The sequence below is a fragment of the Mobula birostris genome, chromosome 25 (genome assembly GCF_030028105.1).
Source record: "Mobula birostris isolate sMobBir1 chromosome 25, sMobBir1.hap1, whole genome shotgun sequence".
Lineage (NCBI taxonomy): Eukaryota > Metazoa > Chordata > Chondrichthyes > Myliobatiformes > Myliobatidae > Mobula > Mobula birostris.
The window spans coordinates 11,963,808-11,990,532 of record NC_092394.1 but is presented as its reverse complement, the minus strand read 5'-3'; the positions used below and the strand labels follow the sequence as shown (position 1 = coordinate 11,990,532).

General features: G+C 43.4%; 1 protein-coding gene across 15 annotated transcripts in view; it reads left to right on the top strand.

Moving 5' to 3' along the window:
* msi2b (musashi RNA-binding protein 2b) overlaps window positions 1-26,725 on the top strand; it is a 639,735-nt gene that overhangs the window by 9,519 nt on the left and 603,491 nt on the right. The gene's annotated exons all lie outside the window — the stretch shown is intronic.

Here is a 26,725-nt window from a genome sequence, read left to right as displayed (position 1 = left end):
AGCTAAATGAGGCTGTTTTACTTGCTGTCATGATTTATTATGCAACTACTTTGAGGCTTCTGATCTTGTTGAGGTATAATCACAAGAGATGGATTAATGCTCTGTATTTAGGTTCAATTAGCAGGGAAAAGGTTGGGTCTGGCGGGGTTGGCAAAAGTTGGTGCGGAGACCCTGCTAACAAGAGGTGCATTGCCTACTGAACCACGGCTGTCCTGTGAGGATGGGGCCTGAACTTTCCGGTTCCCTTTGACCTCTTGGATTGAGAGGGTCAACATGTGGAGTTGCTTAATGTTTGGTGCTTGGCTGACAGGATGTGAATGGGTCAGGGGAAGATTATGCAAATATTCTTGGAGCCCAATTGCATTAACTATCAGTGACTTTGAAGTAATTGGAGTGCTCTTGCAAGGGTGTGTTTCCATTGTTTTTTTTAATATAAAACCAATCATCTTCTGACTATTGTGTTGAATAGAGGCAGAGTCTGGCTTGCACTTTGTTACCACAGCATATACGCAAAGCATTGTGATGCAGTATAATGACTTGGGTACATGTCGTGCCCACCATCTAACTTGGCATCTGCACAATGTTGGGTTTGGGGGAGCAATTACACTTGTATCTATACTGCCCAGAATGGGGAGTCTCTCTGATTTATTTTACAAATGATCGTCTTTAATAACCAGCAGTGATACCACTGCTTCACAAAGCGGGAAGCCACAAGGGGCTACTCCGCATTTTAAAAGAGCAGGATAATTTTTGAGTGTGCAATTTGCTCACTAACCTTTTAATGAGGGGAGTACCCCCCACCCCTTCAAACAGATTCCTGGGAATCACTTCTTCTTGTTTAATGGGACTTTTACACACCAGTAACCGCCCATTGAACATAATGTGATGGTAATGGAAAAAAAAACTCGCTCAATAGCCCTTGTGTGAATAGCACTGAAATGATGTTAATGTGAGAACTGTTTGATCTGTGATGCTGTGTTCTGTGCACTGAGCTCTGTACAATGTGTAATACAACTGGCTGTGTACAATGAACTGTACATAAACCTGTACTCGGCTTTGTGCTGGCAGGTGGGCAAAGTTGGGTGCATGTAGCAGCAATTAAGTGCTTGAGATGGGAGCAGAGAGCAGTACATGATAGTACAGGCCCTTCAGCCCACAGTGTTGTACTGACCCTAACCTACTCCAAGCTCAATCTTAATCCTTCCCTTCCACATAGCTTTCCACCTTCCTTTCATTTATGTGCCTATCTAACAGTCACTTAATGTTCTTAATGTGTTTGCCTTTACCACCACCCTGGCAGTACCTACCATGCACCCACTGCTCTCTCTGTGTTTATATTTAAAAAAAACAGAACTACCTCTGAAGCTCCTAAGACATAATGAGGCCACCCAGCCCATCAAGTCTGCTCTGTTTTCTATCATGGCTGATTTATTATCCCTCCCCGTAAACTTTGACACACTTACTAATCAAGAACCTATCAATCTCTGTCTTGTATAAACCTGTGATGGCCTCCACAGCCATTTGTGACAGATTCCGGCCACCCCCACTGCCCATACTTTACTCCAATCATCTCGTCTGCACCCTGGTAAGAAGGTGCTGACTAGAAGGAAAGGATTTGCAAACCTCCCGAGGTGGATTATTTGGCTGCCCATTTAATTTCTCTGGTTCAGCTAGTTTATAGGGTTTCTATAAACTGGCATTGTGCTTTAACCCTTGGGATGCTTCATTGTGGGAACGCAGTGTTCAGCAGTGGGCAGTGAAAGGCCAAGCAGAATGAGTAACCACAGCTTAAAAAGTGACTCAGTGGGTTGTGACTGCATCTGCTGGGAAGTTTTCTCTGGTGTTAAAATTGATAAGGAATAATTTCAATACCACGAGCGTTTGGTTGCTTTCCTAGTCTCTATGGTCACATGTCATCGGTGGGCATTGCTTTCTGTCTGGAGACGTGAGACTGCGGATACTGGAATCAGGAGCAGCACACGGGATGCTGGAGGGTCAGACCAGGCGGCGTCCGTGGAGGAAGATGGGCAGTCGGTGTTTCGGGTTGAGATCCTGTGTTGTTCACTAGATGCCAGCCCAGCGCCTCCAGCGTAATGCTTCCTTATTGCATTCGTGGAGGCTGGGCTGCACTGAACTGGACAATGCCACTGACTTCTGTCATGTTGCTGGTGAACTTAACTCTGCCCAGACATTTTAATCATCAGCCTTCTGAACCAGGGTGGATAACTTCACTTGCCCCCAACACTGAACTGATCTCACCTTGCTTTCAAGGAATATACAACTTGTCCTCAATATTATTTACTTACCGTTTATTAGTATATTTGCACAGATTGTTGTCTTTTGCAGATTGGTTGTTTGCCAGTCTTTGCTTGTATGTAGTTTTTCCATTCGGTCTGTTGTATTTCTTCCTTCTCTTCTGAACGCCTGCAAGAAAATGAATCTCGGGGTATTATCTGGTGGTATATGGGTACTTCAATAATACTTTTTTTAACTTTCACATCTCCTTGTAGGGTGAAACTCCCCAAGGCATGTCCCACATGAGTTCTTCATTAACTTGTTTGTGCGCATGTGCACACTGATATTCTGCCATGGGACGACCAGGACAGGCGAGAGTTCTTCCTGTCCACCATCACTTCCACTTGTGACGACACCACTGTACTGTTCACCTTGATTAAATAAATCACACCAAGAGAAATAGGCAGTCGACACTTCAGGCGAAAACCCTGGTGAAGGCTCAAAATGTCTGTTTGTCTCCCTTCATGGATGCTGCCTGGCCAGCTGAGTTTCTCCGGCGTTTTGTGTGTTACTGTGTAGACTGGGCTCCTGGGAAGAGTTCTCGTGGTCTTGGGCATAGTGCCTAGGGAGTCTCTTGTATTTCTTCTGGGTAGACAGACTGGAGCCTTGGTTTAATATTGCACCTGGCTGTTTGTTAGTAAAGGCCTCCAAAGTTACAGGGAGAAGGCAGTAGAAGGGGGTTGAGAGGGAGAATAAATCAATTATGGTGGAATGGTGAAGCAAAGGTGATGGGCTGAATGGCCTGATTGTGTTTCTTTGTCTTATGGTCACTTTCAGTACAACTTGCATTAAAGAAAGCGACACAAGTGCGTCTAACACAGCAGATCACTGCTGTCATCTGAGACCTTCTTTAATTGAAAGAGTGCTGGGAGCTCTCAAATCCAAGAATAGACTTCCCAGGTTTTTCTCCCTCGAGTCTGAGGTTCAATCTGTTCTGTGCAGGTGTATTTTGCCTCCAGCTTTGGTTCTTTCTATGTCTCTTTTGTAGACTTCTTCAGGATGCAGCCCTCTATAGGGTTAATGCTTGGGGCTCTTTGTCGGCAATAGTGAGTATGAACCATGGCAGCTTTTTTTTTGTTTTGAAAAGCGAAAGCAATTGGCATTTGGAAAAGAGTATATTAGCAAATTAGCTTGTTTTTCTGGGTTTGCGCACATGTTAAGTTGAACTATCCTTTGCTATGTGAGTCTGCTACTACTTTGCTATTCTTGAGAGAACACAGATAGAATATCCAGCCCCTGCCTAAATCAGCCCCACTCCCTTGGAGGTACATTTAGATGTGACTAGCAAGCCGAAAATTCCCTGACAACCATGGCTGCTTTTAAGTCCTACCTATACATCAGAAATGAAGCCCAGCTTCTCACTACCTTCCGAGACCTCCGCCTTCTACACCTGCATCCAATTTAGATTTGCTTTGAAGTCTCCTGTATTTTATATGTGCACATTTATGTGTATTTTTAAAAAAAAATGTTGTGGAGAAACCTTTTAAAATAAAGCTGGGGTGACCTGGGTGCATAAATCAACTCTGTGCGGTGAAAGATAAAGAAATGTAAGGAGCGGTGACGTGCTTGAGATTGATCACAGGGAGCTGGGGAGTAAAAGGACACTGGGGAGGGGAGCTTAGGTGAGGTTGTAAAGCTTTTTGTTTAGCACCGGATCCAGCTTAATTTCCCACAGTTATTTTATACAGGGCTTACAATGGGACTCTGGCCCGGAGAGAAGAGAGAACTAGAACCACGGGACCAGTGCTGGGGGGGTGGGGGTAGGAGGCAAAAGCTAACGTTGAGTGACAGTAATGAGGTTACTAGATTGGTTTTTGTATATGTGCAGTCTGATTTTTGTTTCCTTTCTGGTGTGGTGGAAGTGCACGAAATGTGAGCCTTTTTTTTTTCCTCCCCTTATTCTATCTTCTGTTTGTTGTTTTCAAAGATTCCAATCAGGACAGTTTCTGTTGCTGACCCATTTTGCTTGCGGAGAGAACAATGATTTAGGAGCTGTGGTTTACCTCGTCCAGCTACCTGCGCGCACAGCTCCACATCTTGCCTTGATGGATAGCCCCAGTGGTATGCCTGTATGCCTTGCTGAATCCCCCCACTCCCTTCTGAGTTTAACTCTTTCACTCTGGCACTTGTTTTTACGTTCAGCAGAGGCTTACTGAAGACCGAGGGGTTAATGAATGCAGACTGTTATTTGCAAAGCACTTGAGCTGTATTGGTAGTGGGCCCTGAGCACAGCCCTCCCTCAGTCCTCCTGAGATTTAAGCGAGGGGTGATGTAAGAGCACGGGATTTAATTTCGTTTCTGCACTGTCTTCAGGGTGCTGACTAAAGAGTTCAAGCGAACTCACCATTTGTGCCAATGTTAGCTGATTTTAATGATCACGTAACAGATTAAAATAACGCTGACGCAAGAGCATTAATCATCCCTTTTAAAGGTAGTCCGTGGAGGCAATGCATCTTCCCAGGTGCATTTCCCTGGTAATGGAACTGCTCAGATCCAGAGGTTACTAAGCTGGCTTCTCTGCAGATGTGGCTGGGATATTTCAGTGGGTTCACTGAGAACATTCTAACTGGTTCCATCACATTTGTGATATGGAGGGAAAAAGTTGCAGAGGGCTGTAAACTCAGCCAGCTCCATCCATGGGCACTGGCATCGAGGACATCTTCAAAAGATGGTGCCTCAGAAAGGCATTTACATCATTAAGGGCCCCCATCAGCCAGCCAGGGCATGCTCTCTTCTCATTACTGCCATTGGAGAGGAGCTACAGGACCCTGAAGGCACACAGTCTTTCAGAACAGCTTCTTCCCCTCTGCGATCAGAGTTCTGAATGGACAGTAAACTAACCCATGAACACTACCTCACTATTTTTGATCATTTTTTGCACTACTATTTTATATATAAATTATTGCAATTTATAGTATTTTTAATGTGTTGTACTGTATTGCTGCTGCAAAACAACAAATTTCACAACATATGTAAGTGATAATAAACCTGATTAAGTCCGCTGAAGATGAGGAAAAATAGTGGTAGACTCATACAGAAACACACTCTCACTCACACACGGTGAGGCAGCATCGGTGGTGTATAAATGAATAAACAATTGACGTTTTGGGTTGAGACTATGTGTCCGGATGAAGCGTCATGACCCGACATGTGCATTGCCCATTTCCCTCCTCGGATGCTGCCTGACCCACTGAGTTCCACCAGTTTTTTTATATCTGGCACTAGTAGTTATTGAGTCTATCCTTGCAATATGGAACATGTTTGTTCAGATTGTATTGGGTTCAGTGGCAATAGGACAAGAACACTTAGCAGGTGGCATTGGCAATTGTGAGTGTAACTTTGGAGAGTGTGGTGACGATTGTGGGCTGCCCCCCAGAACATCCTTGAGTTGTGTTGGTTTTTAACATAAACAGCAGATTTAATTGTGATGCACATGATAAAGTAATCTAATTTGGAGTCAGTAGAGCTCGAGTATATTATTGGCACCACATCAGTGTATTGACTTAACTGATTTCTTGTACCTGTACTGAATGCTGTTGTGTCATGGAATGGCTAAGTACTTGCCTGTATTGCTTCAGGTTTTGGATGGTCTACTGAAATCCTATGGGCTTTCTCTCCCTTGTTGCCAATTACTTGGGGGTTATTACCTTTGAGTTTGTTGTATTGGGTATTTCTGACGTAGGGACTTGTTTTGTTTTGCCCCCTGTAGATCTTACACGTTGTCGCCGTTGTCTGCAGCAGTTTCACGCTAGTGTCTTATTGACTGATGCGTGATTGACAGTAGCACGCAGCTTCTGTCAGCCCTCGGCTTATCGCCATCTCTGGGCAGCATTGTTCATGAGGAGAGCTGCAACCATGTGCATTAAAAATAACTCTATTATCACCTGACCTTTTCACCCACCCTCTCCCCAGAAAGATGTACCAACATTGGGGGGAGGGGTGAATTTTTGATTAGAGTAAGGAATTTGCTTTTGTAGCATTTCCACCTCTTGGGTTTTGAAGTGCGATCATCAAAATGGCACCTTGCACATTGTCAGAAAAGATCCTGCAGATGCTGTAAATTTCAAACACACGATGCTGGAGGAACTCAGCAAGTCAGATGGCATCTATAGAGAGGAATCAACGTTCTGGGCTGAGATCCTTCATCAGAACTTGACTGCTTGCAGCGTTTTGTAGTTGCTTTTGTGTGGGTGTGATGCTCATTTGCATTGGCTGTTGAGTGGAGATCGATAAGTACTTGATTCATAAGGGTGTCGAAGGTTGTGGGGTTCAGAAACCAGCCATGATCAAATGGTGGAGCAGACTCGATAGGCCAGATGGCTTAACTCTGCTCCTGTGTCTGATGGAAGGGTCTCGATTGGAAACTTCGGTCTTTTCCCCAATGTAAATGCTGCCTAACTCGCTCAGTTCCTCTGTTGCTCCAGATAGAAGCATGGTTTATGGACTGGTGGCCAGTAAGTGCAGCGTAGCCCCCTTTATTATCTTGCCAGCATAATCCACACTTTAACTTGAGCTCTCTCACTGCACTGATACTTATGGTCTCCAGCCTTCCTTTTGGTTTGTGCTTGTGTGCAGTTTTCACCACTGTCACTCTAATGGGGTGTTGCACAAATGTGAAATGCAGCATTTGGATGAGATACCAAATCCTTCTACTACCTTGGATGGAAGCATTTCAAAGACAAACAGATGGATAGTGGTGGGGGTGGAGGGGGATGAAGAGTCACCAGCAGCACTAAAACAAATGTATCTGGTTATTGGTTTGTTGTTCTGTTGGCTGCTTCAATTCCTAGACTAAAGCGTGAGTGACCTTCAGAGAGCAAGGTGGGACATCCATGGCTTGACTTTCATAATTGAGGGCTTCCTTTCCAAACATTGAAATTAACATATATGATTTATTACTGTCACATGCACTGAGATGCAGTGAAAAGCTTGTCTTGTGTACTGTTCATACAGATTAAATAATTACATAGTACATCGAGCTAGAATGAGGTAAAACAATAACAATGCAAAACTAAAAGTTCAGTGTAGGTAAATATAATGTGCAGAGTCATAATAATGTAAATTAATTCAAAGTACATTTGTTAGAGTATGTATAAATTATACACCTTGAGATTTGTCTGCTTACAGGCAGCCACGAAGCACGAGACCCGAAAGAACCCAATTTTTAAAGAAAGATCAAAACCCAATGAGCACAGAAAGTTGGGGGGGGGGGCGGGAAGCACAAGTAATGCAAACAAATAAAAACAAGCAACAACACTCTGAACCGAATTGAGTCTGTAGACCCAGAGCAGCCGGTGTAGGCCCGTCAGTTCATCATATGCCAGGACAGATTGCTGGAAAGCTCGCAGACAGGAAGTGCGTGGCAGCCGGAGCAGTTTCTCGGCCTCAGTGCCAAGGAAAGCGGAGTAATATGTCGCAGAGCAGGATCGGCTCGATCCTTGCCCCTGGTCTTGACACAGTGCTTTTTCCGTCCATCTGACCTTTCGTTTAAATTGTCCAAGCAATTGGTCACCCCCACATTTGGATTGTGAAGATAGAGTCCATCTTATTGTACAGGAGGTCTGTTCAAGAGTCTGATAACAGCGGGATAGAACGTGTCTTTGCGCCTGCTGGTTTGTGCTTTCAGGCTCTTGTATCTTCTGCTCAGTGGGAGAGGGGAGAAGGGAGAATGTCTGGGTGGGTGAGGTCACTGATTGTGCTAGCTGCTTTATGGAGCAAGTGAGAGAGATTCCCAGAATCCATTGAGGGGAGGCTGGTCACAGTGATGTGCTGAGCTGTGTCCTCAGCTCTCTGCTGTGTTTTTGTGGTCATGTGCAATGCAGTTGTCACACCAAGCCGTTAATGCATCCAGACAGAATGCCTTCTATGGTGCGTCAGTTTTAAAAATCGGGAAGGGTGGAATTGATGGTGATGAAACTTGGGGTGTGATGTCACTCTTCCCTCTTTGAATCCGCACAGTGATCATTTTGTCAAATAAATAACGAATATCTTTTCAGCACAAATTTGCTCACCGTGCCCCCCCGGCTGAGATTGAATTTCAAATGGTTGGTTCTTCTGGGATTGATTTGTGCACTTCTTGTTTGAGGAGAGAAGGTGATAGATAATGGGAGGGCACTGACTCTGACAGGTGGTGGATGTCTCTGGGGAAGCCATTAACGTTGTATTAGAATAGACTTATTGACTTAATCAGAGAGGAGGCTTTCAAAGATGCTGGAGAGACAAATAGAACAATGAATATGCCTTTGGTATGCACCATATTTGTTATCCATTCTACGCTCTGCTGCACACGTTACTCCAATGTGCCCCCATGTCTTGTGCAGATACGGTAATAGCTTCCGTGATGGCCATCTGGCCAAAAGAGCTTCACCTCTGCACTTGATACAGCAAAGAAGGTGCTACTCTGGAGTTTTGAACTCCATGCTCTCCGATAGCCATGGTCTTTCTCGGCTGCTTGGGTACACCATTGTGGCGTTGGATCTTGGAGAAGTTCTGTGGAAAGATGTATCAAAAAAAAAACAACAGCTGTGGAGGAATGGTACAGAGAGGGATGATCTCTCTTGACAACACATCTATGGGGGGGGGGGGGAGAAGTAGAGTTGAAATTTTAGGCTGAGATCCTTTGGCAGGACGCCCAAAACATCAACTGTACTTTTTTCCATAGATGCTGCCTGACCTGCTGAGTTCCTCCAGCATTTGGTGTGTATTGCTCAGATTTCCAGCTTCTGCAGGTTTTCTCTTGTTTGTGATCTCTTGAGCCTTTTTAAAATATCTGTTTAAATATGTGTTTGTGATTGGGGAGTGAAGGATACAGGTAGAAATGAGGTGATTTATCAAGAAAGCAAGCGGTTTCATTTTTCTTTTTTAAAATATAGAAGCAAATACCATTGTGGAGTAGTGGGAACCATGGAGTACACTTTGATTACATTTTGGAATTTCCATTAATGATTTTTGTGTGGTTGATATTCGCCCCTTTTGAATTTATCAGCTTCCCATTTATTGTCTTGGTTATGTTGATTTCTGCACTCCAATGTTATCATTTCTCTGGAGTATATTGCTGTTTTTATTCCATCCCTATCAGTTGCTTCCCTGTTTTGGAAGTCATTGACTCTTGATAAGGTGGGTGTTCATGGGCTGTAGGTGCTGCTTGGTATTCCCCTTGAATATCATTCTTGTTGTCTTATCAAGTTTATTCCACCATTTGATCATGGCTAATTTATTTTCACTTCTGAACCCTATTCTCCTACATTTCCCTTAACATTTTCCACCCATCAAGAACCTATCAAAGTTGCTGGTGAACGCAGCAACTTTGTGTGTTGCTTGAATTTCCAGCATCTGCAGAATTCCTCGTGTAAGAACCTATCAACCTCAATTTTAAATATACCCAGTGACTTGACCTCCAAAGCTCTCTGTGATGATGAGTTCCACAGATTCACCACCCTCTGACTAAAGATTCCCCCTCATCTCTGTTCCACAGTGTCTGACCAGTGCCATATAAAGCAGCATTATATCCTTGCTTTTATGTTTCAGCCCTCTCGAAATGAATGTTAACATTGCATTTGTCTGCCTTACCTTCAACCCAACCTATGAGTTAACCTTTGGGGAATCCCAAGTCCCTTTACACTTGTGCTTTCTGAATGTGCTTCCTGTTTTTTTAAAAAAATATCAAAGTGATTAATTGAGCATTTATAATATCACTGTGATTGACTTTAACCGCTCAGCATTTGGTCTGGGAGAATTTCTAGTCTGCGTGTTAGTAGCACATGAGGGTCATTGACAAAGACCCTTTCAATGGGTAAACCTTGGATCAAATAGTGGTACCTTCATCCATCTTGCATAGTGATCCAACCTTGCATCAAAACTTTCTTCCCGGGGTCTGTCAACAGGGGAGAGAAATTGAAAAGATGCAGTGATGAAACTGTTGATCTTGCTGATCCTCCTTTGTGAAGGCTGGTTGTGGTGTTTTGCCTTGGAACGGCATTTACCAAAAGTACTTTCCAGTCAGTGTAATACTTCGGAAGCTCAATGTGATGTAGGAAATTCAGCAGCAAGTTTAGCTTACAGCTAACTTCCTAGACAGTGGAGTACTAACAGCATTATTAGGCATCAGACAGTCGCATTTGGGGCATTGTGAACAGTTTTGAGCCCCTTATCTCGGGAAGAATGTGCCAGCATTGGAGACGGTCCTGAGGAGGTTCATGATAATGATCCTGGGAATGCAAGGGTTAACATAAGAGGAGTGTTTTTGATGTCCCTTGGTCTGTACTCATTGCAATTTATAAGATGGATCTCATTGAAACCTATTGAATATTGAAAGACCTAGATAGAATGGATGTGCAGAGGAGGTTTCCAACAGTGGAGGAGTCTAGGACTAGAGGGCTCAGCCTCAGAATACAAGAACTGAGATGAGAAATTTCTTTAGGCAGAGGGTGGTGAATGTATGGAATCTGTTGTCACAGACAGTTGTGGAGGCCAAGCTATTGGGTATATGTAAAGCAGAGGTTGATGGCTTCTTGGTTAGTAATGGTGTCAAAGTTTTCGGAGGAGAAGGCAGGAGAACGGGGTTACGAGGGATAATCAGCCGTGATAGAATGGTGAAACAGACTCAAAGGGCTGAATGGACTCATTGTGCTCCTCTGTCTTATGGTCTCGTGACCAGGCGATGTATTGAAAGACGAAGAAATACTTGTTGGAAGCTGGGGAGAATTAACCTGCGCCGTGTCAAGGTGCAGTCTTTTGCATGTATCTGAGACAGTCACACATTGACGTTACCGAATGTGACAGACCTTCAGTGCTGCACTTGTGCCAGCTGAAGGTTTTATTCTTGACTCTGCAGTGGGAGTTCAGCACCCAATCTCCTTATCTTTTTGGTTCCCACTGCGAAGTTGGAATAATCTTTTGTAAAAATAAACTCACATAAAAATCTACAAGGTAGCATTTTTGTGCTGTGCAGTGGATGGGGCCTTGGTGATGACCCCAAGTCCAGATGGTGATGTTAATGAATCTGTGCTGTTGGTGCTGCCTTAGCCTGGGTGCCCTGTGTTTTCCTTTTTCCCCCAGTGGAGGTGTGGTAGTTGTTTAAGTCAAAAGAGATGCCTCTTGACCCTTTGCTTTTTTTTCTTTCCGGGGATTATCTTGAGAGCTAATCTTCCCCAAACCATTTTGTTTTCCCTGTCACAGTCTCTCTCATCTTTCTCCTCCTCCTTGGTGCAGCTGGGGAATTTATGAGCTTCGCCACATGATCTTGCTTTGTTGCCGCGTGAACTTCTGATTGATGCAGGCTGCCTCTCCTGCGCCGTGAATGTGCACTTTGTGACACAGTTTGTGGCTGTGTCTCCTGTGGGTTCTTGATGGCTCTTTCTGCAGATGCAGAATCGTGTAGGCTCCCGTTGTGCAGGCTTATTCTTCACTTGCTCAATTACCATACGAGTTCTGCACCCCTTGTCCCTGTTGTGCCTTTGGCTGGAAGGTGATTGCACAATTAAAAAAAAAATGTAATTTTATATACCATGAGGTGATAGGATATGGTTAGCTTTTTGGCATGTTAGGTATTAGAGCTGTATGCAGTTTGTGAAGTACCCAATCCTACACCGAATCTGCTCTGAAATGCAATTGAATCATAGGAACTTTACTAATGCTGAACACAGCCACCTCTTTTTGCTATATTAGCAGCTTAAACCTCAAAACCAGTGAGGGGTCAGGGTCAGACTTGACCGTGGATGCTGCATCCCAGCTGTCTTGTCTAGATGTGCAAGCCTGGGCAATACGATATGGAGAGCAAGCTGTTGCCCATGTAGCAAGCTCCCCCTCTCCACCCATCTGAACCCAAAGCATTGCAGGAGTTGTATTCGGTGTTGAACTCATCATAGGACTGCCTTGGGGGCTTCAGCTCTGGACTTTTCCCTCGGGGTTTACTCCTGAAGCCTTCCCCACGAGTGGGTATAGCAGCAAGGCAGCGAAGGTTTGAGATCAGAGTTTTCCTTCTCCTAGATGAGCTGCCAGACATGGCTGATGAACCCCATCTGTCCGAAGCAGCTTCTTTTAAGGTGCCAGTAACCCACCTTTGCCCCTTCTTCTGTCAGTAGAAATCTGGGATTAGTAGCTAAGCCACATGTGAAGGCCTGGAGCTGGACTTGGTTGTCAGAGGCTATTTGAGGTGCATGCCATTGGGAACATTTAATAGGTAGTGGGAGCTTGTCCCCATTACCACCCCGGTAATAATAACCTTAAGGTTGTTATAGAAAATGGAGAAACTCTTCAGGTCAGTCAGCATCTATGGAAAGCAATAAGTAGTCGATGTTTCAGGCCGAGACCCTTCATCAGTTCTGATGCTGCCTGACTTACTGAGTTCCTCCAGCATCTGCAGAATCTCCTGTGTTTGAAATCAGTCAGATGTCATTAAACATTAAAATGGCCATTGGTGATGAAATTGTTTTAATACTGTTTTTTAAAGATAAAGATTAGCTTTTTTTTTGTCATATGCCTATCGAAACATGTCTATTGGTTTTCTGTCATTTGGTACAATTTTGACCCGAAGTGTTTTATAAGAGCTAGTAACCCTGGTTGAAGGCCATGTGACATCAATACATCATGTGGCCTGGGACAAGAGAGACTTATTAATCTTGAGAAAGCATTACTGCCATGTGCATCTGCTGTGTTCCTGGATCGGAGTCTCCGAAGGTAGCACTGAGACCAGGTGTTGATGTAGAGGTTGCATTTGCAAATGTTGTTTGTGCTCATCTTGCAGAAGTGGAGGAGCGTTAACCATGGCAGTGCCAAGTGCCCTTCTGCAATTCTGCAAGGTGGCATGACAGCGTAGTGATTATCACAACGCTTCACAGTGCAGGCGACACGGGTTCAGTTCCCGCCGCTGCCTGCAAGGAGTTTGTACTTTCTTCATGTGACCGCGTGTGTTTCCTCTATGTGCTCCAGTTTCCTCCCACATTTCAAGGATGTACCGGTTGGTATGTTAATTGGTCATTGTAAACTGTCCTATGATTAGGCTACGATTAAATCCAGGGTTAATGGGTGGCATGCTCGAAGGGCTGGAGGGTCCTATTCCCTGCTGTATCTCAATAAATTTATGTCCTTAAAACCTCCTCTTTAAAATTTCAATGTAAATTTATTATCAAAGTACATCTATGTCACCACGTACAACCCCAAGATTAATTTTCATGCAGGCATACTCACTGAATCTGTAGAATAATAACCTATATTAACAAATCTATAGAATAATAGACAGTACCAACCTGGGTGTTCAGCCAGTGTGTAAAAGACGTTAAAGCAGTGGCTCCCAACTTTTTTATGCTCTGGAGCAAAGGGTCTGTGGACTCTGGTCTGGGCATCCCTGCCTTAAAGGGAAATTACATGGTGTAGATTCCGGTGAGAGTAATTCGAAAGAGGTACATTTAGAGGTATTGTCTGTAGCCCACAGACAATCCTGGTTTATTGGTGCCAATCTTACCTTTCCCCTAGGGGATTAAAAAAAAATTGTACTTTGCACAGTGTGCATCACACCTTCAGTGAACCCTGGGTGGAATTGCATCCAGTGAGGTGTGAGCATTCTAAACGTACCAGCATTTCTATGGGTGCAGCCTCCATCTTTTACATTGTGAATCCGGTCACTTTCTGAGGGCAGGTCGCAGGATGATTCTCCTGTGGTCGCAGGGCAAGCTTACCTGGCTTGGGAGAAACGGGCGACTTTGGAGCTATGGTTGCCTAGGATGCCTGTCTCTAGAGGTTTACCGTGACTGTGTTTGCTGTGTGGAACACAAGAGTGGTGCACAGATTGCAGATTTTGGAATCTAGCAATGTACAAGTTGCTGGAGAAACTCGGGTCACCTGTGGAGGGGCAAATCTGGCTCCCTTCTGATCTCTTCTCACGTCACCTCACCTGGTGCCTTCCTCCTTCTCTTTTTCTCCCATGGTTCACCCTCTTCTCCTGTCAGATTCCTTCAGCTCTTTACCTATTCCACTTATCACCTCCCAGCTTTTCGCTTCATACCTGGCTTCACCTATCACTTTCCAGCACGTACTCGTTCCCCTCCTCTTTCTCTTTCCCCCCTCCCCCCCCCCCCCGACTTCTTTCCAGTCCCGATGAAGTGTCTCGGTCTGAAACCTCAACTGTTCCTCCAGTATTTTGTGTGTATTATCTGTGGTGGGGAATGGACAATCAACGTTTCAGTTATTAAAATGGTTTCTATTTGTGGCTGAGCCAAGGTGCTTGAAAGCTAATTTGTGCCTGTGATTCCAAACCCATTCAGCTGTTATAATGTGGTGCCTTGTCAATGATGTCAGTGCATTGTGGGTAGGCGGGTTGGTAATCTGCCTTGAGGCTCTGCGTAGATCAGTGGTGGATGGATGTGCTGAGATTTCTGTCTCTGATTTGCTAGCATTATGTTGACCGTGGCATATTTGGAACATAGCAAGCAAGAGCGGTATATTGTAGGAGCAGATGGTATTAGCCACAATGTGGCATAATCTGAAAAGTTGATGGTGGTGTGGGAGAATAAGGTGAGATTGGTATAAATCTGTAGTCTGGGGTCTCTGTTTCCCAGGTGGCAGGGTCTTGATCAGTTGCATTGAAGGTGGGGGGGGGGGGAGGGAATCTATCTGCCACATCAGATTCATCTCATGGTGCTTATTCAAAGGGAAAAATAATTTGTCCCTGCTGATCTAAAGGAGGCAAACACAGCATTTCATATAATGTACCAAAATCTAGGATGCAAATGAGTGAAAGCTTTGCCTAGTTTTATGTGAAGGAGCCGAAGAGGGGAAGTGATTTGTTTGCAATTGCTTTCAAATGTTCTGTTTTGCAAGTCGATTTGAGTTGGATCTTGCCAAGGTGTTTGTAGCCAGTAGCCTGATGGAAGCATGTCCATTGAACGTCCCCAAACTGATTTTACCCATCTGAGTTCTGCCTCTACCATTGCTCCATTAAAACGTCTGTTCACAACTGTTCCTCACTGCTCTACTCAGATAGGCAAACCCAGTAGACTTGGTCACGTAGGTTGCTTTCTGCTTCATTCAGTTATACCTTTTTGATTATGAGTGTTGTTCTGTATAATGTTATTCTAAGGTATTTTCAAAATTTCAAAGTAAATTTACTATCAAAGTACATTTGTTACCATGTGTTTCCTATGGGATACTCAGCAATTCTATAGAATAGTAACTATAACAGGATCAATGGAAGATCAACCGGAGTGCAGAAGACAGCAAACTCTGCAAATGCAAATTTAAGTAAATAGCAATAAATAAAGAGAACATGAGATAGAGTCGAGTCCTTAACGTGAGATCATCTGTTGTGTGAGCATCTCAATAGATGGGCCAGTGAGTGTAATTTCTTGTGGGCATTCACAGTAGATACAAAAAATACAATAGAATCATTGAAAAATTATACATGACAAAGACTGACAGTCAGTGTGCAGAAGATGACAAATTATGCAAATACAAAAAGAAAAGCCATATAATAAGTAAATAATATTGGGAACATGAGTTGTAGAGTCCTTGAAAGGTCTCTCATGTCATAAACCCCAACATTTGTTAAATCAGAACATGATTTTAGAATAGTTTATTGCTTTTGTAAAGCTTGCAAGTTTTAGGCTTTGAGGAAGTGCAATTTTTTCTTATCACAGTAATGAAACTATTTGCAAATTAATATATAGTGACCAGTGACTGTTGGACTCTTGTTCATTGTCCATTAATGCTATATACATTCAGTCTCCACTTTTATTGGGTACAGAAGTGGACCCCAATGTGGTCTTCTGCTGCTGTAGCCAATCCATTCAAGGTTCGATGTGTTGTACATTCAGAGATGCTCTTCTGTGCACCACTGTTATTTGAGCTACTGTTGCCTTCGTGTCAGCCTGAACCAGTCTGGCCCTTCTTTGACTCCTCTCATTAACAGGTTGTTTTTACCCATAGAACTGCTGCTCACTGGATATTGTTTTTTTGTTTCTTGCACCATTCTCAGAAGATCAACAGTTTCTGAGATACTCAAACCACCCCATCTGGTACCAACAATCATTTCACAGTCAAGGTCACCTGGATCACGTTTCTTCCCCATTCTGAGGTTTGGTGTCTGAACAACAACTGATCCTCTTGACTATGTCTGCATGCTTTTATGCATGGAGTTGCTGCCATATGATTGGCTGATTAGATATTTGCACTAGTGAGCAGGTGTACTTAATAAAGTGTAGATCTGGGGTCCATGGGCCCCTTGGTTAATGGTGAGGCTCCATGGCATTTAAAAAAAAAGGTTGTGAACCCCTGGTGTAGATGGACCTTTTATTCATTGCCCAATGTGTGTGTGTGTATATATACATGGACTCTTGTACGGCAAATGTTTCACATTCTAATAAAATCTTGCAGTTTGGATGTAATTGCTGTGTGTAACTCAAATGAGGATAATCCAGACATTATCTAAAGTTTATTTGAATGTTCAAACTCAAAGTAAGAGATTACAGTGTATCATAGGAAACATATTATATTACTGTAAACACTTGAGAAATTGTTCCCCCCACGCCCCTTGGATTCGGAAGGTTTTGTGAAATTCTGTACTGCATGTGGATGTCTGCTTTGTGTATTAACTTGTAGCCTGCTTGGGGAAATAAGTGTGTCATTCAGCGCATACCAAGTTAGCAATGCCTTGATTTTAAATTCTCAACCCCGTTTAAAAATTTCTCCTTGGTATTCGCTCTCGCTGCCTCTGTAATCTCTGGCGTCGCAGCAGGCTGCTGTATCTGTGCTCCTCTAATTCTGGCACTTGGTCATCCCCAAATTTAGTTGCTCTTCAATTGGCAGTCAACCCTTCAGCTGTCAAGGCCCTGAGCTCTGGAATTCCCAACCTAAACGTCTCCTCCCCTCCCTCTCTCTAAGGCACTCCTTTATGATTGAGATTTGCCGTGATCTGTCCTTTGTGTCTCGGCTCCATGTTTCGTTTGATAATGCTTCTGTGAAGCAGCTAGGCATGTTTTGTATGTTTTAGAGGTGTTGCATTGTTTTTGTGTGTCGCTTAGGTCTTGCTGTGTAGGCAGGGCCACTGGAAGAGTAGTCATGTTCCTGGGCATGGTGCCGAGGGGTCGCTTGCATCTCTTCGTCCAGGTAGATGGAGCCTCAGTTTAATATCTCAAGTTCATTACCACTTATAGCTGTGGAGGCCAAGTCATGGGGTATATTTAAAGCATTAAACAAGGGCATCAAAGGTTAAGGGGGGACGGCAGGAGAATGGGATTGAGAGGGGAAAATAAATCCGCAATGATCGAATGGTGTAATCCTGCTCCCATGTCTTGTGCTCCTTACAGTTTCCTCCACCCTTCCAAAGAGGTACGGGTTAGGGTTAGTACGTTGTGGGCATTCCATGTTGGTGCTGGAAGCCTGGCGACACCTGCAGGCTGCCCCCAGCACATCCTCAAACTGTGTGTGTTGGTCGCTAACACAAACGACATTTTTCACTGTGTGTTGTGATGTAAGTGTGACTGATGTTGATCTTTTCATTACATCCGTGTGCACAGACATGTGCATTGGGCCATAAACTGGACTGACTTTGGATCATGCAGTGTCTTGCTTGGAAAAAGGGGAGAAGTGTGAGACTTGAGTTGATACACAGCTGCAAGTTTACACTTTGGTTTGATGGGTGAGGTGTGAAGTATATTTCCACAGGGCATAAGGAGGGTTTGTACTTCAGTAAGTACATGAAATTCTGCAGGTGCTGAAAATCCAGAGTAACGCACAAATGCTGGAGGAGCTCTAGGATTAATTTTCTTGTGGGCATTCACAGTAGAACAAAGACTTCTGTGCGCCAGTTGAAAGAGAGGTCCTTGGGAATGGGACAGACTCAGTTCTCTTGGGTTAGTATGGATTTAATGGGCAGAGTGGCATCCATCTATGTCTTTGTGAACCATGAGAAAATACAGAAAGATAGACAGAAAAGGAGATGGGTGCTGTATGCTTTAATATTATTTATATTTGAGTATCCTTGTGTCTGTCTGTGTGGGTTTAATTATGGATTGTTCGTAAAAATCCATTAACTGCACACATCACACTACCACGTGATACGTATGCGCTTTGCTTAAAGTAAACTTGAAGTTACACCCATATTTTTGGAGACTCTAAATTAATTTTATGTTTTGAATTTGCAAGACGGTAATAATGGGTGTGTTCCCAGAATGTGGACAGGGAGAAAGATGCAACAAAGGGAAAAAGCAGAGAAATGCAGGGAGGTATTCACCTGATCTTCAGTCATATCACTAAAACTGATTGTCTGGTTAGTATCACTAAAACTGATTGTCTGGTTAGTATCACATTGCTGTTGTGGCAGTGTGTTGTATACAAACTGGCTGTGAAGTTGTGTTGCAGTCCTCCGTAGGTCAGGGTTGAACATGGATGTTGCGCTCTAGTTTTTTTTTTAGATGAGCAAGCCAGGGCAGTACGATACGGGGAGCAAGCTGTTGTCCATGTGGCAAGCTCCTGCTCTCCACCCAGCTGATGAACCCAAAGGAACGGCATAGACTGATACAGTTTTGGCAGCAGCGGCATCGTAGGAGTTCCCAGCCAGTACTGAACTTGACGTAGGACTGCCCCCTTGGGGACTCCAGCTTCGGATTTACTCCTGAAGCATTCCCTGTGAGTGGGTGTAGCTGCAGGGCAGCGAAGATTTGAGATCAGAGTTTTCCTTCTAAATGAGTTGCCAACCTCAGCCGATGAGCCCCATCTGCCTGAAGTGACTGGTTTTAAGGCACCAGTGACCTGCCTTTGCCCCTCTTCTTGTCAGTAGAAACGTTTCCACTGGGATTAATAGCTAAGCCAAACGTGAAGGCCAGGAGTTGGACTTAGTTGTCAGAAGCTATTTGAGTCATGCACCATTGGGAGCATTTAATACATAGTGGGAGTTTATCCCCATTACCAACCCCAGCTATAACAACCTTAAGGAACCAACGGCTACCAAGAAGAGGAAAATGCCTACTGGCTGTGAAAAGTATCATAGAAATGTAAGTCTTTACTTCTGCCCTTTTGGTAGAATGTCTGCTGTACACCTTTGAGCTATAAAGGACAGATTACATACGAGGGAGGGTCTTAACATTCCTGTGATGGTTGCGTCCGTTAAAAGATGGCCTGTTGGTCAGCATTGATCACAGTATGTACTGTAATTGGAAGTCCTGAGGTTGAATACATTCCGACGTGGTGCTTGAGAGAGGGCACGTAGTGTAGTGATTAGCACCCCACTTTACAGTACAGACGACCCGGGTTGGATTCCTGCTGTAGCCTGTAAGGAGTGTGTATGTTCTCTCTGTGACCACGTGGGATTGCTTCAGTTTCATCCCAGAATCCAAAAGCATACCGGTTGGTAGGTTAATTGCACATTATAAATTGTGCCGTGCTTAAACTGGGATTAAATCGGGGATTGCTGGGCGGCCTGGCTCGCAGGGCCTATTCTGTGCTCTTTCTTAGTAGATAAGCAAGTGAAAATAAACCATGAAATGATGAGGCTAGTGGACCTTTTGCCTCACAACCCTCAGTGATTCGGATTCAAACCTCTGTGTAACTTGTGTAGAATTTTCCCATTCTCCCTGTAACCACGCGGGTTTCCCTGCATACCCCAGAAGACGTGCTGGTGTGGTAATTGGCCACCAAGTGGCAGAATCTCAAGGGAGTTGATGATTGCCATAAACACAGTAGTCTAAAGGGACTGTTCCTGTGCTGAGTGCCCAATTCTATGACAATCCTCTCGTGACACCAGCAATGATGGTGCTTCATTCAATTCCACTTCTTTATTCTTCACAGAGGAATTAGAATCAGGTTTAATATCACTGACATATGGTGATTTTTTTTTGCTTTGCAGCAATATGAGAGTGCAATGCCAATTTAAACAAAAATTACAGTAAGAAATATACACTGGCCACTTTCAGTTTTTCCTGTATCTAATAAAATGCCACTGAACATGTATTCGTGGTTATTTGCTGCTGCAGTAAATTCTCCAAGGTTTGATATGCTGTGCGTGCAGAGATGCTCTTCTGCACACCACTGTGGTTGTTTGAGTTGCTGTCACCTTCCCGTCAGCTTGAACTAGTCTGGCCATTCTCCACTAACCCCACTAACAAGCCGTTTTTTTTTTTTGCTCACAGACCTGCTGTTTGCTGCATTTTTTTTGTTTTTTGCATCATCTTTTGTAAATTCTAGAGATTGATCTGGGATTTTCATGCACAACAGTAATTTCTGAGATGCTCAAACCACCTCATCTGGCACCAGCAGTCTTCCCATGGTCAATGTCACTCGCATCACAGTTCTTTCCCATTCTTGTGTTTGGTCTGAACAGCAACTGAACCTCTTGACCATGTCTGCATGCTCTTATGCATAGAGTTGCTGTCACATTATTGACTAATTAGATATTTGCATTAATGAACAGGTGTACCTAATAAAGTGGCCACTGTGTGTGTATAATTTAAAAAAAATAGTAAAATATGAGTAGTGCAAAAACAGTGAAGTAGTTTTCATGGGTTGGCCATTGTCTGTTCAGAAATCTGATGGCAGAGGAGAAAAAGCTGTAACTAAAATGTTGAGTATGTTTGGGCTCCTGTACTTCTTCTCTGATGGTAGTAATAAGAAGTGAGCAGGTTCTGGGTGATGGAGGATGCTGCAATTTTTTTTTTGGCATCGTCTTTTGAAGATATTCTCTATGGTGGGGAGGCTAGTGTCCATGATGGAGCTGGCTGAGATTGCAACCCTTTGCAGCCTTTTTCAATCCTGTGCAGTGGCCCCTCCATACCAGATGCAATGCATCCAGTAAGAATGCCATCCACTGTTCCTCTGTAGAAATTTGCTGGAGTACCTGATGTCCTCAAATTCCTGTTTGAGAGATCACCTGTTATTAAAAGCCCTTCCAAGCACCAGGTGGGCAGAGGGTTAACACCCTGGAAATGCAGCACACTAAACATTTCTGAACACTTTATTTGCTTATAATAAAATCATAAAGGAATTGTAGCAGCTCCAGCTAAAATAATTCATAGCAGAATGGACACATCAATCACTGGTTAAATATAGGCCATTTTACTACACAGCTGAGTGGTTGGAAGATTGCAATATTTTTGGTCATCTATAACTTTGTCCATCCTTTATCCGGCTGCCTGTTCTTTTCTACAGGGGCCTAATTAAATGTGGAGAAATCGTGTTTTCCCCATTGCCCCTTGCAGAGTCTGCGGATGTAAGCTTTTTTCCTACTCTTAAAGGTTATGGATCGATTTCCGTTCAAATGCAGTGAAACCTGTTCAATTCTGGCACCTGCCAGGTCACTCCAAAGAATCAAAAGCTCGGATTCATGCTGAGGTAAAACACAACCTTTTTTTTTAATGCTATTGGAATTTTGCAGGTGAAATTCCAAACAAAGCTTGGCATTACGTTTGCTTTCTGTAGGCTTGCGCTGAACGGATTTGTGGTTTCTTGCGTCACTCTAATGGTTCATTAGGAGAGTAGGTCTGAGACATAATGCCTGGTAAGTTCTAGATTGATTTAGGTGTGTTGTGATCAAGTTTGGTTGCTTTAGCTTCTAAGGAGGCCACAACTATCAGAGTTTGTATTTGTTTTCTGTAATTCATTTTGTTTAGAATGGTTGCTACCACTGGCAAGGTCTTTGTTCATGGTCCATTGTTTACCAGCCTTGAAGGTGGCGCTGATACACTTTCTTGAGCAACTGTGATGCTCCTACTGATATGAGTCAAGATGGCATCGAACTGTGGGTCATGGCTTAGACCTGAGCTTGTTTTAGGTTGGTTTTGGGGACAGTGCAGGGAGTTAGAGGCCAGGTTAGAGTTTAGGACCAGGGACGACGGGTAGTAAGTGAAGTGTTGGGGGCCAAGAACCGATGGCCAAGTGCTCCATGGTTGAGGGCCTGTGATATCCAGGGGCTGGGTTACAGACCCTGATAGCAAAGACCAGCATTACATGTGGTTGGTGTGCTCCAATAACGAGGGCTGGTGACCATCCCTTCCCCTCGGTGGTTCAGTTATTCAACTATGCTTGGGTAGCATGGCCAGTTGGTTCAGAGAATGGAGACCGTGTGTGGATGGGAAGCTGAGCAAGGGATCAATGAGAAGGGGAAAATGCTGAGAGCTCTTTTCAAAGGATGGGAAATAAATTCATAGAGTCTGGCATTCAGAAACTGGTCATCCAGCAAGCCTTGTCCAAACCAGCAAGCAAGCATTCATCTGTACTAATCCCATTTACCAGCACTTGCTAGCCTGATATGTTGGACTGTCCATTCCCCTCCATAGACGCTGCCTGACCTGCCAAGTTCCTCCAGCACCTGTGGACCCCTGTGTTATTATTTCATAGGATCTGGCCTGGGTCCAGCACGCATATGCAATTACGAAGAAATTATGGCAGTGCCTCTGCTTCCTTAGGTGTTTGCGGAGACTTGGCATGACATCTGAAACTTTGACAAGCTTCTGTAGACGTATAGCAGAGAGTATATTGACTGGCTGCATCACAGCCTGGTAGGGAAACATCAATGCCCTTGAACAGAAAACCCTACAAAAAGTAGAGCATATGACCACTGAGCACATCCATATAAAATGTTTTTGCAGGAAAGCAGCATCCATCTCGAGGACCCCCCACCACCTAGGGCATGCTCTTTTATTTTTGTTGCTGCCATCAAGAAGGTGGTCCAGGAGCCTCAAGACTCTCACCACCAAGTTCTGGAACAATTACTCAATCAATAGGCTCTTGAATCCAGAGGGGATAACTTCACTTGCCCCATCATTAAAATGTTCCCAAAAATAATGGACTCATTTTCAAGGATTCTACATCTCAAGTTGTCAATATTTATTTATTATTTATTTATTTATAATTGTTATTTCTTTTTGTATTTGCCCAGTTTGTTGTCTTCTGCACTCTGGTTAAACACCTAAGTTGGGCGATCTTTCATTGATTCTGTTATGGTTACTTTCTATAAATTTATTGAGTATGCCCACAAGAAACTGAATCTCAGGGTTGTATGTGGCAATGTGTTCTAAGCACATTTGTTATCAAAGTATGTATGCAGTATACACCCCTGGAATTTGTCTTCCCCACAGATGGTTATGAAACAAAGAACCATAGAACCAACCAGTTCAAAGGAAAACATCAAACTCTTTTTTTTTTTTTTTTTTTTTTTATATATATATATATACCTCCCTCCCAACCTTAGCCAGCACAGCTCTCCGGGTTATTGAGGCATGCAAGCCTCCAAACCCTGTGACACATCGTTTGTGGTTCTCTTGGAGGGTATCTCTCTTAACCTTCCCAGAAGACTATGCATCTGCTATGGGGACATGCTTCTTGCTCTCTGTTATATCTGTGCCTCTCAGAATTTTGTATACCTTCTTAGTTATTACCTACATATATCAGTGCAGCCAGCTCATCGTGGTTAATTTCATCTTCTACTGTTCATTTGTTGATTATGAATAAGTAAGAAAACATATTTGCAAAAACAAAACTTTCATACGTACAATAATTCCTTGATTTATGAACTATTGATTTAACGGTTTCCAATACACTGCCATTAACTAATGTCTCTGATTTACTGTTATTTTTGGTATGGTGACTTTGACACGTTTCACTTGGTCATTTGTTTTACAAAATTTTGTACAATGAACTGTTCTCCAGGAACGCCGTCTCTTTCATAAATCAAGCCATTATTGCATAGCTCCTTTCATTACTGCCATTGAGATTTGGAGATTAGCTTTGTTTGTCACACGTACATCGAAACATACAGTGAAATGTGGTCATTTGCAACAAATCAGATCAGCGAGGATTTGTGCTGGGATGTGGGAAGAAACCCTGGAGGAAACCCACGCAGTCACGGGGAGAATGTGCAAGCACTTTACTGACTTCATTGCTGTCTCTAACTGTTGCCATGTAGTAGACCCACCGACTCGCTTGCACATAGCAAGCTGCCAAAAGCGCCAATGTGACAGTGATAATAAAATGCCTTTTATTCAGACAATTTTTATATCTGAAAATTCATTTTTGGGAACGTGTCATTGGCCTGGCCTGCAAGAGTGTCCGGTTACAAGCTTTCTGGTGAAGCTGCTCCCACAATATAGTCAGGATGTCAAAGGTTATGAGGAAAAGGCAGGAGAATGGGGATTGAGAGGGAAAATAAATCAGTCATGATTGAATGGTGGAGCAGCTCCTATGGTTCCCTGAAATTAGAGCCTAGATCTATTTGTTACTACAGGAGGGATGTGATAACATTCAAGTGGGTGCAGAGGAGAGTTAGGAAGAGGTTGTTGGAGCTGGAGGATTGTGGTAATGAAGGGAAACTGGCATTGATTTGGGTTAATTTATAAGGGGATTTAGAGAGGGGTTAGGAGGTGATTTTTCTTTTCCTCAGTGGTGCATAAGGAGACTGCAGCAAATTTATGCTTTAACAAATAATAGGGTATTATTTTTGTTTTGTGCAATTTTAGAGTGGGGGGGGAAGGGAAAGAAGCACCATGCAAAAATTTGATCACCCCAAGAGATTTGAGCTCTCAAATAACTTTTACCAAGGTCTCAGACCTAAATTAGCTTGTTAGGGCTATGGCTTGTTCACAGTCATCATTAGGAAAGGCCAGGTGCTGCAAATTTCAAAGCTTTATCAATACTCTTGACTTCTCAAACCTTGTCTCAACAATCAGCAGCCATGGGCTCCTCTAAGCAGCTGCCTAGCACTCTGGGGGGCGGGGGGAATGACACCCACAAAGCAGGAGAAGGTTATAAGAAGATAGCAAAGCATTTTCAGGTAGCCAGTTCGTAATGTAATTAAGAAATGGCAGTTAACAGGATCGGTGGAGGTCAAGTTGAGGTCTGGAAGACCAAGAAAACTTTCCGAGAGAACTGCTCATAGGATTGCTAGAAAAGCAAATCAGAACTCCTGTTTGACTGCAAAAGACCTTCAGGAAGATTTAGCAGACCCTGGGGTGGTGGTGCATTGTTCTACTGTGCAGCGACACCTGCACAGATATGACCTTCATGGAAGAGTCATCAGAAGAAAACCTTTCCTGCATCCTCACTACAAAATTCAGCATCAGAAGTTTGCAAAGAAACATCTAAACAAGCCTGATGCATTTTGGAAACAAGTCCTGTGGACTGATGAGGTTAAAATAGAACTTTCTGGCCGCAATGAGCAAAGGTATATTTGGAGAAAAGGGTGCAGAATTTAATGAGAAGAACATCTCTCCAACTGCTAAGCATGGGGGTGGATCAATCATGCTTTGGGCTTGTGTTGCAGCCAGTGGCACAGGGAACATTTCACTGGTAGAGGGAAGAATTAATTCAATTAAATACCAGCAAATTCTGGAAGCAAACATCACACCGTCTATTTAAAAAAAAACTGAAGATGAAAAGTGGATGGCTTCTACAATAGGATAATAATCCTAAACACACCTCAGAATCCTCAATGGACTACCTCAAGAGGTGCAAGCTGAAGGTTTTGCCATGACCCTCACAGTCCCATGATCTAAACATCATGGAAAATCTGTGGATAGACCTCAAAAGAGCAGTGCATGCAAGACAGCCCAAGAATCTCACAGAACTAGAAGACTTTTGCAAGGAAGAATGGGCAAAAATCCCCCAAACAAGAATTGAAAGATTCTTATCTGGCTGCAGAAAGCGTTTACAAGCTGGGATACTTGCCAAAGGGGGTGGTACTAAGTACTGACCATGCAGGGTGCCCAAACTTTTGCTTCAGGTCCTTTTTCCTTGTTATTTTGAAACTGTAAAAGATGGAAATAAAAAGTGTTCTTAAAATATTAAAGAAATATGTCACCTTTAACTTTATGCCTTTTTGGAAATCAGTTCATCTTTTACTCGCTTAGCTATTCTCAGTAACAGAAATTTTGACCGGGGTGCCCAAACATTCGTATGTCACTGTGTGTGTGTGTGTGTGTATATATTTACACACACACACCATATATAAGATACACATACAAACGTTCTGTGCATTTTTCAGTCTTTGTTTGTCGTTTCGTGCGGTGTTTTTGTTGGGTGCTTGATGTATCATTTGAACAGGTTCCATGGTGTTGTATTTGTTTCCTGGCTGTCTTTTAGAAGAAGAATCTCGGCGTTGTATACTGCATACTTGGATAATAAATGTTCTTTGCTGCTTTGAATTTGACTATTCGACAGTGCAAGCTATTCATCATCTGGTACTTTGGGCGCAGAATCCCAGATTCCCATTAACATACAAGGGTCCCTATTCCGTGCTCCTGTCCCACTTGTCGGGGCCCAGTCACCACACTCCCTTGAAATTCAAGTGCTTCCGTTTTCCTGTACTCGCTTGAGACCTGTTGCCGGATTTGCTGGAAACTTTGATTCTACTGTATAATGTATTTAAACATTCTTAAAACTGTTTTTAATGAAATAACATCCAAATGTGTAGGAAATCTGGTTGTCTAACAGCACGTAGTATTCCAAATTC